This window comes from Hyaena hyaena, unplaced genomic scaffold, assembly GCF_003009895.1.
Source record: "Hyaena hyaena isolate Hyena2069 unplaced genomic scaffold, ASM300989v1 scaffold_51, whole genome shotgun sequence".
In the NCBI taxonomy this organism is placed as follows: Eukaryota; Metazoa; Chordata; class Mammalia; order Carnivora; family Hyaenidae; genus Hyaena; species Hyaena hyaena.
Genome location: NW_024080683.1, coordinates 4,513,834 through 4,526,668, shown reverse-complemented (window position 1 = coordinate 4,526,668; position 12,835 = coordinate 4,513,834). Strand labels below are relative to the sequence as shown.

At 39.4% G+C, this 12,835-nt stretch overlaps 1 protein-coding gene across 4 annotated transcripts in view; it reads right to left on the bottom strand.

The window, feature by feature from the left end:
- Window positions 1-12,835, bottom strand: part of RIC1 (RIC1 homolog, RAB6A GEF complex partner 1) — a 152,096-nt gene that overhangs the window by 64,968 nt on the left and 74,293 nt on the right. The window contains exon 1 of one of the 4 annotated variants that reach the window (XM_039230801.1): window positions 6,197-6,329. The exons of the other annotated variants lie outside the window; for them this stretch is intronic. The gene's annotated coding sequence lies outside the window, so the exon portion shown is untranslated. Of the gene's footprint in view, window positions 1-6,196; window positions 6,330-12,835 lie in introns of those variants that run through there. 4 annotated transcript variants of the gene reach the window in all.

The following is a 12,835-nucleotide window of genomic DNA, read 5'->3' as shown; positions in this document are numbered from 1 at the left end:
AACATTCCAATTAAAGGCAAACACTGTCAGAATGGATTTTTAAAAAACCATAGGATTCTATGTCTAAGTTGTCTAAAGAGACTTACTTTAGATCCAAAGCCAGATAGTCGACATTGAAAGGATGGAAGAGATCTTCCATACAAACAGCAATTAAACACAGCAAGGTGTTAATAATAAGACCTGACAAAATACTTTCAATCAAAAATTGTTACAAGAGACAAAGACGGGCATCACAGACAATCCTCAACTTAAAATGACTTAACTTACATTTTTCCAACTTTACAACAATGTGAAAGTGCTACACATTCAGTAGAAACCTTATTTCAAATTTGATGTTTTTTCCAGGCTAGGGAAATGCAGTACGATAATCATGTAACGTTAGAGGCAGCAAGCCACGGCTCCCAATCACCCAGGAGATCCCAAAGGTAAACAGCTGATACACTTACAAAAATTCTAGACCTGAGGCACGTGGGTGGCTCAGTGGGTTAAGCAACAGACTCTGGATTTTGGCTCAGGTTGTGATGTCACAGTTGTGAGATCGATTCTTGCCTGAGTGTGCAGGCTACTTGGGATTCTCTCTCCCTCTCTCTCCCTTTCTACTTGTGCTCTCTCTCTCTCTCAAAATAAATGAATTAAAAAAAAATTCTGTTTCTATACAGTCATTCTTCTTTTCACTCTCGGTACAGTATTCAATAATTTACATGAGCTATTTGGCACTTCATTAAAAAGCAGGCTCTCTGTTAGATGATGCTGCCCAGCTGTAGGCTAATGTAAGTGTTCTGAGCACATTTAAGGTAGGCTAAGCTAAACTCTGATGTTTGGTAGGTTAAATGCCATTTTCAACTTGCAATGGATTTACTGGAATAAAATCCCACTGTAGATCAAGGAAGATCTGTATATGTAATAAAAAGGTCAATCCAGCAAGAAGGGATCACAATTACAAACAGATACACCTCAAACATATGAAGCAAATACTGACCAAACTGAAGGGAGAAACAATTCTATCCTAACAGCTGGGAATCTCAATGTCCCACTTTCAATCATGGATAGAACCAGACAGAAGTTCAGAGGGAAAAAGAATCTAAACACTATATACCATTTAGACCTAAAACACATATGAACACTCCACCCAACAGCAGCACAATACATGTTCTTGCTCTGCACGTGAACATTCTCCAGAAGAGAACATACATTTGGACAGAAAAACGTCTCAATAAATTTAAAAAGACTGAAATCCTACAGAGTGTCTTCTCTCACCACAATTTAGTAAAAACAGACATCAATAACAAAACGCAAACTAGAAAAGTCACAAACATGGAAATTAAACATCTCTTAGCCAATAGATCAAAGAGAAAACCAAAATGGAAATTAGAAAATACTTTGAGACTCATGAAAATTAAGACACAACATCATGGTATGAGTAAACGCAGTACTTATAGGAAATTTTATAGCTAAAATGCTTACATTGAAGAAGAGAGATCTCAAATCTATAACTTAATTTTATACCTTAAGAAACTAGAAAAAGAGAAAACTAAACTCAAAACTAACAGAAGGAAGGGTATAAAAAAGATTGGATATGAACCAAATTGAAAAGAGGAAAAAAAAATCAATGAAAACAAATTAGTTCTTTGAAAACTAAAAATTTTTTTAAAAAACTAAGGAAAAACGAAGACTTAACTAAAATCGGAAATTAAAGTGGGTACATTACTACTGGATTTGGAGAAATAAAAGAGATAAGGGAATCCACATATTTAGAGAACTTAAATCCCCTACTTCTCCTGACATAATTTGCCCTAAATATCGAGTAGAAGCAGATTATGTTTAATAATTCAGAAGGCAGCCTAGAAAATATCAACTGCAACTTAATAAGAACACGCTAACTTGTTTTTCTCATTTTATAGGCACACAAAAGCATAAAAATGGACTTAAAAAGCAGCTTTACCAAAGTGACTGGCAGTGAAAAGTAGAATCAGACTAGACTGAACCCAGTATCTGTAATTTCAAATGAGTTCTCCACATCTGTAAACTGCTGTATCTTTATCTAAGATAGTAACATCAAGTCCCATATCATAAAAAAGTAGGAAAAATGAAATCAAGCCAATTCCAGAGTTCTGTTTTACTAACGTATTTCTCATGAATTAAAAGTCAAGTTTCTCAGTGCCCCATTCTAACAAAAGCAAGGGATTCTTGGCAACAAGCAGCCCCCATAGGGCAACAGGGCAATTAAAACTCCTATAGGGAAGGACAACTATTAATCAAACTTCCCATAGCCTGAGGAAGCATATTCCCACCAAACTGACAAAAATCAAAACTCAAACACAGCACTCAGAAATAGGTCATAAAAATTATAGGAAAAGTCAGGTTCCTCAGGAAACTAACAATAGAACTCCCCTATGACCCAGCAATAGCACTGCTAGGAATTTACCCAAGGGATACAGAAATGCTGAGGCATAGGAGCACATGTACCCCAATGTTCATAGCAGCACTCTCCACAATAGCTAAAACATGGAAAGAGCCTAAGTGTCCATCAACAGATGAATGGATCAAGAAGATGTGGTTTATCTATACCATGGAATACTACATGGCAATGAGAAACAATGAAATCTGGCCATGTGTAGCAACATGGATGGACCTTGAGGGTGTTATGCTGAGCGAAATAAGTCAGGCAGAGAAGGACAAATATCATATGTTTGCACGTATAGGAGGATTAGGAGGAACTTGACGGAGGAACAAGGGGGAGAAGAAGGGCGGAAATGGTGGGGGAAAGGGAGAGAGGCAAACCATGAGAGACTCTTGAATGCTGACAAAAACTGAGGACTGATGGATGTGGGGGGGAGGGGGGGTGGGCATGGAGGAGGGCACTTGTGGGGATGAGCACTGAGTGTTATGTGGAAACTAATTTGACAATAAACTATTTGTAAAAAAAAAAAAAAAAATTATAGGAAAAGTCTTCAAAAAAAAAATTGCCTCTAATTTATGTCAACTCAGACTTGGAGGGCTAAATAAAGTCATACAGAAAATGGTCACTATAAATTAAATTCAGCAGGCATTTATTGCAACAATCTCTATTTGGTAGGAGATCTCAAATACTTTCAGTGCCAGCTAAAGAAAATAATAATGTAGTAGATAACCGAATGAATCTGGGAGGTGGAGAGGATGGACATGAACTTCAGAAATACAGCTAGCTGATTATGCAGTATTTCTCCTGTCAGTATAACTAAATTAAGTCCGGTTTTCCTCACAAGTATAGCTGGAATCCTGTACACAAAACTGACAACTTAGCATGTTCCCCTAACTGCCATTCCCACTTTGGGGGTTATTTATTCACTTAGCATCTGCTGCTTTTTATCACCATTACCTTTAAATAGTTCTCTCTTCACTAGCATCTTATATCTCTTTAGCACTCTATACAAATAATAGGAAGCATATAACAAACGTTTGATAATGATAATGAAGATCTCATTCCAGGTTTTCAATCTTTTCTCCCCTGATTTTACTGAGGTATAACTGCCATAGAACACTATGATATTACGAGATAAAACCGAACTTGATATATGTATATATTATAAAATGATTAACACAACATTAGTTAACAACCATCACTTTGTGATGAAAACTTGTAAGATCTACTCCCTTAGCGACTCATATTTTTTTAATCTTAAAATTATTCTAGAACGTGCTATGCTTAATCTAGGAACTTCTGGCAATTCTAAGTGGTGAATTCTGGCACCAAGAGGATTCGGTTCTCCAATTAGTTACACTAAGGGCTCATCTTTCCTCAAACTCTATACCTCATATTTCATCATTTGTAGTCAACACAACTGTTTACTAGAGTATCAATTATGAAAGTATTTCTGGGTGAAATAAAATGATGATCCTGGATGTGCTAAAACACACTCTAGTGGAAAAAAATGGAAAACTGTTCAACTGTCTTCCTTTAAGGAATGTTGAGATTTTTTTATTTTGAGTGGCTGTTAAATTGTAGATCTTGAACTTTTCACAGCATGTTTGTATGTTTTTAGGGTGGGTTCAACCTTTACTTTAGGCTAGCTCAGCCCTTCTGAGCTCTCCACTGAATGTTCTAGTCCTAAACCAGGTGCCTTCTCCCTGGGTGGTCAGCAATGGAATGTCTCCCAGGCGTGTATAAGCTTTACAGCTGAAAACCCTGGCAGGTATCCTTTGGCAGAGGTCGTGGGGTCACACCATATATGTCCACATAGCTTAATATTCATGAAGACTCCAGGGGACCTGAAAGGTTTCTAGAACTTTTTCTCTGTACCTTCTACCTCTAATACTCCTCCACAAATGGCCGCTTGTAGTTCCCTGAACTTTATAATCTTTTTTCCAAGCATAGCTGGGCACTCTTGTTACGTTGAGGGGAAAAAAGAGGCTGAGCTAGCTGACTGATGGGGACACACGCAGCCAGTTTATTATTATACTCAGAGTAACTAGTACCAAAGTAGCCCTCCACAAACAACAAAACCCTGGCCAAAATTTATGCAATAACTATATTCAGAAACTAGAAAATGGGCAGCCCAGGACTGTGATCCTAACTGAACAACAAACCTTTCTGACAGCAGTCACTTTTCAAACACCACGTAGGCTGGAATTGGCTTGATTTTATTTTTCCTACTTTTTTATGATATTGGACTTGATGTTACTATCTTAGATAAAGATACAGCAGTTTACAGATGTGGAGAGAAGCTCAGGTCATGATCTCACAGTTTGTGAGTTCGAGCCCCACGTCAGGCTCTGTGCTGATAGCCTGGAGCCTGCTTCCGATTCTGTGCCTCCCTCTCTCTCTGCTCTACCTCTGCTTGTACTCTGTTTCTCAGAAATGAATAAACATTAAAAAAAAAAAAAAAAAAAGACTGGAATCGACCTCTTCCAAATTCCTAATAGCGCTGGTATTCTGAGCTTTCCCCATGAATCATGAATGTTCTTCACGGCATCTAGGATGGTGACTCCTTCCCGGAAGGTTTTCAAGTTACTTCTACCAGATCCATCAGAGGAACCCTACCTATGGCACATATAGTCTTACGAAAGGTACTTCTTAGGCAAGAAGACTTGAATGAGAAATAAAACAAAGAGACGCCCGTGGGTGACTCAGTCGGTTGAGCATCCGACTCTTAATTTAGGCTCAGGTCATGGTCTCTTGGCTCATGGGTTCAAGCCCTTTGTTGGGCCCTGTGCTGACAGCGCAGAGCCTGTTTGGGATTCTCTGTCTCCCTCTTTGCCCCTCCTCTGCTTGTGCTGTCTTAGAAGACTCTCAAATACATAGAACAAACTGGTGGTCACCAGAGGGAAGATGGGTGGGTGACAGGGATGAAATAAAGGGAATTAAGAGGATATGTAACTTGAGGTGCACCGAGTAATGTACAGAATGGTTGAATCATTATACTGTACCCCTGTACCCTTGAAACTAGCGTAACACTGTACGTTAATTGCACTCCTAAAGTAAATAGAATTAGCTAACAAAGAGAACACCTGAGAGTGGAAATGCCTCCTTGATCCGTGGGCTGCAGAACGGATGTTGTGTTAGCAGGCACGAGACAACGTTACTCCCACCGGCCAACTCCATCAGAACCCTGGTGTCATCAGACGCAGGGTCAGTAAGTGACGCTGTTTTGACAGGAAGCTTTCCTATTTCTGAGCAAGTCCCAGCAGCGGCTGGAAGCCTTCAGGGCACCAGGCTGTGAGCACACCGCTGTCCTCCAGGCTTTGTCGCCACACGGACCGAGCACGGCACAGCAGCTTCGCCGTCGTTGTGAAGGCCCAGGGCCTGGGAAGGGGCGACTAGGCGCCGCCACAACCTGCAAGTCACCGGCTGCATCCGCCGCGGCCAGCCAGCCAGCCTGTCCTCGGAGGCCTCGAAGCCGGTGCGGACTCCTCTCCAGCCACGCCAAGTCCTCGGAGGGATCTCCTCCCGGCCACGCCAAGTCCTCGGAGGGATCTCCTTCCGGCCACGCGGGGCGCGAGGCGGCGTCTCCTTCCGGCCACGCGGGGCGCGAGGCGGCGTCTTCCTGCTGCGGGAGGCTCTCGCCCCGCCCTGAAAACCCGCTGCTGAGCGCAGGCGCCGCCGGGGACTCCCGCGGAGACGCCCCGAGAACGCGCCGCAGACCCTCCGTCTCCCTGCGCTGCCGCCTCCCGAAACCACCCCCGCCCGCTTCAGACCCGGCCTCCGCGGCCTCCTCACCTCCCTCAGCCTCCACAGGATGGAGGAGTCCGGGCCTTGCTCTGGCTTCTCTGAAGGGATTGTCCTGGCTTGTCTGGGCTTCTCTCCAGACACTAAAACGCTCCCCATGTCACAATGACGCCGTTTTGTTTTCTTACTCTCATCTGCTGTGTGTCACGGGGGCAGCACTCTTGACTTCCTTCAGGAGCTTTTCCTTCGCTGCCACAACTCTTCTGACTGTTTGGCACAACAGACTTACCTTTCAGCCTAGAAAGGCTGACATTCCTTCCTCATTAAGTGTAATCATGTATAGCTTCTGATTGCAAGTGAGAGATGTGTGACTTTTCCTTTCAGTTGAACACTTATAAGCCATTGTGAGGTTATGAATGGCCCTGATTTCAATACTGTTTTGTCTTAGGGAAGAAAGAGACGTGGAGAAGGACAGAGAAACGGCTGGTTAGTGGAGCAGACAGAATATACACAACACTTATCAACTGAGTTTACAGTCTCACATGGGCACAGTTCATGGCATCTCAAAACAATCTCATTAGTAACATGAAAAATCACTGACGACAGGTCACCGTAAAAATAATTTAGAAGTCTGAAATACTGCAAGAAATACCAAAATGTGATAGACAGACATAAAATAAACAAGTGTTGTTTGGAAAAGGACACCAGTAGACTTGCTCAACACAAGGTTGCCAAAAACCTTCAATTTGTATTAAAAAAAAGAGTATCTGTTTAAGTACAAAGTGTGCCTATATATATAAATGTGTGTGTGTATACATATATATAATGGGATATTATTCAGCCTTAAAAAGTAAGGAAATGCTACAAAACGGATGAAACTTGAGGACATTATGATGGTAAATGCTATGTTTACCATAATCTAAAAAAAAATGAAAATAATAAAGTTCAGTGATACAGTCTTTCTAAAATATTATTATTCCAGAAAGCACTGATGCATAATGTTAGTGGTTTTGTATCTTTAGAATCAAGTGTTAAAATGATTTAGAATAAAGTTCACACAAACCTTTAAAAAGAGTTTCTGAGGGATACCCTGCAGGGTAAGCATCCAACTTCCGCCTAGGTCATACTCTCGTGGTTCATGAGTTCCAGTCCCACATCGGGCTCTGTGCTGACCGCTCAGAGCCTGAAGCCTGCTTTGGATTCTGTGTCTCCCTCTCTCTCTGCCCTTACCCCACTCGTGCGCTTTCTCTCTCTCAAAAATAAATAATTAAAAACATTTAATAAAAAATGTTTGAGACAAGAATCTACGTATCAAGACCGTTTTGAAAAATAAATCTGGTATCAGTGCAAAGGATGGATTTCTGTATGTAAGAGAAAGGAAGAGAATGAGTTAGTAAATAAACTTTTTACTAACTGAGGCAAGGGAAGGCCAAAAAGGCACCTACCAGGACAAGGAGAGTGAAGCAGAGAAAGGCAAATTCTAGATATAATGATGACCTGTAATCAGTCAATTCAACTTGATTAGCAAACAAATATGAGAAGTGAGAAAATAAAGATTCCAAGGTTTTCAACCTCATACAACTGTACAAAAGAGCATGGTAACTGCAAAAAATGTTAGAAACACATCAGCCATGTTTGGCTTGGAAGGGAGAAAATGAGTTAGGCCGAGACATGACTCATTTGAGACTCCCTGCAGGGCCATCTAAATGGATTTGTCCCGGAAAGGTGAGCATGAAGCTCAAGAAAGTAGTACTAAACTAAAGAAACAGATCTGGATCTCATCCACATGTACTTGATAATTAAAACCAAGTAGAATATGTAGAAGAGAACTCAGAACAAAACCCTAGGGAGCACCAAAGCATTACTGTGGGTACTATACAGTAATTGAAGGAGTTGATTTAATCCTCATGGTATCTTTATGAAGTAGAAAGCATTAACTCTGTTAATGGTAATAATGATAATTATCAGATGAGTAAAATAAAACTCAAACAAAGAAAGCAACAAAATCCTGAAAGCTAAGGAAAACAATCGAAAATTTTTATGTAGGGAAAGGGCAAGTAAATTTTATGTTAACAAATACATTTGGGGGAAACTAAATTCTAGAACAGTATTACAACAATCCAGGAGAAAAGTGACAAACCCAAGCTAAAGCAGTGTTGCTGGGAATTAGGAAGAAGTAAAAGACACGAGAGATACACACGAGGTAGAGTACGTAGAAAATATAGAAAGCAGAATACACTGGATATGATAGAGACTAGTTCCGAAGTTATCCAGCAGGAAAAGCAAATAAACTCAAGTAAATGGTGGTACCATCTACAGAAAAAGGAAATTGGCCATAGGCTTTCCTAGGATTAAGTTATTTAAAAATCAGAACATAATTTTTCATTTTTCACACCTAATAAAAATTTTTTCCACTTTAAAGTTTTAAACTAGAAGTTATTATAAGACAGAACCTAAAATTTATTCACAATTTTTCTTTTTTAGAGACAGAGAAAGGGAGAGCATGAATGCATATGTGCATGAGCAGGGGAGGGGGAGAGGGACTGGGAGAAGCAGAGAGAACGTTAAGACCACACTCTGCGTGGAGCCAAACGGGAGACTCAATCTCATGACCTTGGAATCATGACCTGAGCCAAAATCAACAGTTGGACACTTAACTGACTGAGCCACACGGGCACCCCTTTATTCATAATAATCCTACTTTCTTACTTGCTAAATCTCACCAATCCAGAAGGCTACTCCCCTCGTATGTTTTGTTCCTCATCTCTCTGAGATCGTTTCAAATGTCATCTTCCCAGTGAAGACCCAGACTACTCTATTTCAAACTGTGTCCCCAACTCCCTAATGCCTTTCCCTACTTTATTTTTCTCCACAGAAATGATATCAGTTCACTTGTAACATACTTTCCTTAGTTATCACATCTACTAAAAGGGTGCAAGCTCTAGGAGAACAGTTTTTCATCTGGTTTTTTTTCTTCCTTTTCCCACCACAGCAGCATCACCAGCATCTACAACAGTTCTGGCACATCACAAAATTCAAAACTTAAATGAACAGATGTATGGATAAAAACAATTTTTTACAAGAGCTTTCTGAAAGATGTAGTATCCTTATCACTGGGCCTTTTTATACACATACACACACAAAACCACAGTGCTTATATTATCACACATTCAGAAAGCCTTCAGTTGGATTAGAACAATGTGACTTTCTCATTTGAGCAGATACTTTAACATTTCTATGATTCTTTTTTTTAATGTTTTTTTTATTTACTTCTGAGAGAGAGAGAGAGACAGTGTCAGCAGGGGAGAGTCAGAGAGAGAGGGAGACACAGAATCCGAAGCGGCTCCAGGTTCTGAGCTGGCTGCCAGCACAGAGTCCACCGCGGGGCTCGAACCCACAAACTGTGAGATCATGACCTGAGCCGAAGTCGGATGTTTAACCAACTGAGGCAACCAGGCGCCTCCATAATTCTTTGGATTCAGGTTCCAGTGTTAGAAATGTGGCCAACAGGGGAGTAGTTTTCAGTGCCCAGAATTTATATACAGTTACACTGCCATCAATGTCATTAGTAAGTGCTTGTGCAATTATCATGTAAGCTAACAGACACATAAAATATGTAAACTTCAATACATATGTACATTTACAGAATATATACATACTGAATATACAACAGCATATTACATATATACTGAGTATATACATACTGAAATCAAATGACACATGTAATACTTTGAGAAGACCTAAGGGAATAAAAAATGTCAAGATAACTAACATACTTTTCAAGTTTATAAAATGAATTTAGAACAAGGTGCACTGTTAGAAATAATACTCTAAAGCTATAGAACCTGAATGGAAAAAAGCAGTTAAGTTTGTTTTCCAGAAAACACTGGAAAATGTTGGGGGAAATGTTGGAGGAAACTTTTACACCTGTAATTCAGATCTTTTCTCCTCTAAATGTGATGTAATTTCAGTAAAATTTCTGTCCCTTAAATGTTACAGGATTTTTGAAAGGGCAAGTTGTGTTGAGATTAGAAAATGTGAACCTTGGGGCACCTAGGTGGCTTGGTCAGTTATGCATCCAACTTCGGCTCAGGTCCCCATCTCAGAGTTTGTGAGTTCGAGCCCCATGTACTTCTCTGTGCTGATAGCTCAGAGTCTGGAGCCTGCTTTAGATTCTGTGTCTCTCTCTATCTCTGCTCCTCCCCCACTCACATTGTCTCTCTCAAAAATAAACATTAAAAAATTAAAAAAAAAAAAAAAAAGACAACCTAAACATCAAAGAGCTATCCCGTTCTTGCTTCCCACCTGACACTAGTTCTTTAAGTCATCCGGTAAAAAGTCTGAAATCTAATAGACTAAGTTGGGGGTGAGGTAAAGGAAATGAGAAGTTGAGTTTTCATAGTTCTTTTGGAGGATTTTTTTCAGTGAAGATCATCTGTATATTTTTAATATTTGATAATTAAATTTACTGAATTTTAGAACAATTAATTCTTTTTTTTAATAGAACTCTGTCCTTAGGAAGGCTGGTCTCTCACAAAAGAGGTTGACAGAGCGGAAAGACAGAATAAAAGAAAAAATCTCTACTCTCAACGAAGTATATACATTATGCTGGGGTATTTGTTTCAATGATTTTTATTATGATAAAATTAAATGATTTGCAGGTTTAAGATCTACTAAACTCATATGTAAACATAAACAAATGAAAACATTCTAAAGCTAAACACAAGTTATTTCTGATTTATCCCTGGCAGAGTTTCCTCCATTACTTCCAATGCCAGTTCCAAGACATGAAAGAAAAAGCCAAGATGACCTTTAGTGGAAAGTCCATCCACTGGTCTGTGTAGCTCACATGAAGGGACATTTTAATACAGAATAAAATACACAAAGGCACAAAAGATGAAAGAGGTGAAACATTTATTAATCAAAGAAATAAATGACCTCTGACAGTAAAGAGTCATTTGATAAGACCGTCACCAATGCTAAAGGCCGACTCAAAGCATCGCCAGGAAGGATGCTGGAAACACTACGTGGAAACTACAAAACATGTTCTCAGGTGGAGCATAATGGAAAATGACACGCAGGCTAAGGTTAAGATGCTGTCGCATAATACAAGGAAGCTGAGATACTCTAGGAAAACTTACGTGATGAACTCATGAAATTTAGAGAAGACAAACAAGGGACGACAGTGTTTCTATAACAGCAGAATACAACTAACTACTGCCTCAGTTACACTGCTGCTACTCTTCAGAACTACTACATATAAACCACTTCAGATTCTTGGTCCTACTGTTGACTCCCTACTCCCCAAATAAACACCAAGCTAACAGGTGACTAGATGGGCATAAATAAGGTTGGCACAGTAAAGTATCAGTCGCTAAGAGAAATACACTATTGGGGCACCTGGGTGGCTCAGTCGACTGAGGCCTGACTCTCAAATTTCAGCTCAGGTCATAATCTCATGAGTTTGTGGATGTGAGCCCCTCATCGGGCTCCACACTGACAGTACAGAGCCTTCTTGAGATTCTCCCTCTCTCCTTCTCTCTCTGCACCCCTCCCATCTCTCTCTCTTGATAAATAAACTTAAAAAAAAGTTATAAGCAACAAGACTTATGTCTGAATCATGGCCATGCCACTTCCTCGTGTGTGACTATCGATTGGTCAGTTACTTAGCCTCTCTGTGCCATGGTAATTGTACCTAACTACCTCACAGGGTTGTTACAGGATTAAATGAATTCGAAAAAGGGCTCAGAACACTGTGCCACTGTGCTTACAATGTGATGATGATACACTGTCAAAACTACATTTTTAAAACTCTCCTCAAATCCATGTATGAATCACTTTCCCAAGTTTTAAAAACATCAACTCCTATAATCCTCCAAACAAATGAAGAATAAATATTCTTATTCCCATTTTATAAATAGGTTCTACAGAAAATCTAAGGAACTAACCAGGCTAAGTAACCTGACTACAGCAGTCCAGCACTCAAATACACAAGCAGATTTAATTTGTTCTGCTCTGCAAAACTGTTGCCCTGTAGGATATGTTGTTTGATTTTATGTACCAATTACTAGAAGTTAAACTGGAAACAATTACATTATCAAGTGAAATATTAAAAAGCTAAAAATCACTTAACATATACATACAAAATATGATTTGCACATTAAATCACTTTTTATATATTTATACATACAAAATCGCTTAAAATATTAGAAACAAAGTAAAAGTTTGGTGAAGGAAAAAGTATTTGATAATAGTATTAACAGCAGCTATCCTTTATTAAGTTTCTCACAAGCTAGGAAGCTATGTAAGCACTTAATATGCATGATCTCATGTAATCCTATGAAATAATTACTATGGTTATCTTACTGTACAGATGAGGAAACTGAGGTTTGGAAGGTATTAAATAACATGACAGAAGTTACACAGCCGAAAAGAGGAAGAATAGACATTCAGTCCCAGGTCTACAGGATGTCAAAGCCTAGACCTAGTACACATTTTATTGAGCCACAAACTAAAACCCAAATAGTCAACAGAGAGGAAGAAAGCCCATACTTTAAAAAAATAAAATGTGTTTTATTTAGTTCTCTAGCCTATATACTGTCAAACAGAGCAAAGTTCATGCACTATCAGAACTACTACTTAGTTAAGGGGTGTCCTCTCTTAATATTTTTTAAATAATAATTTTTTAAA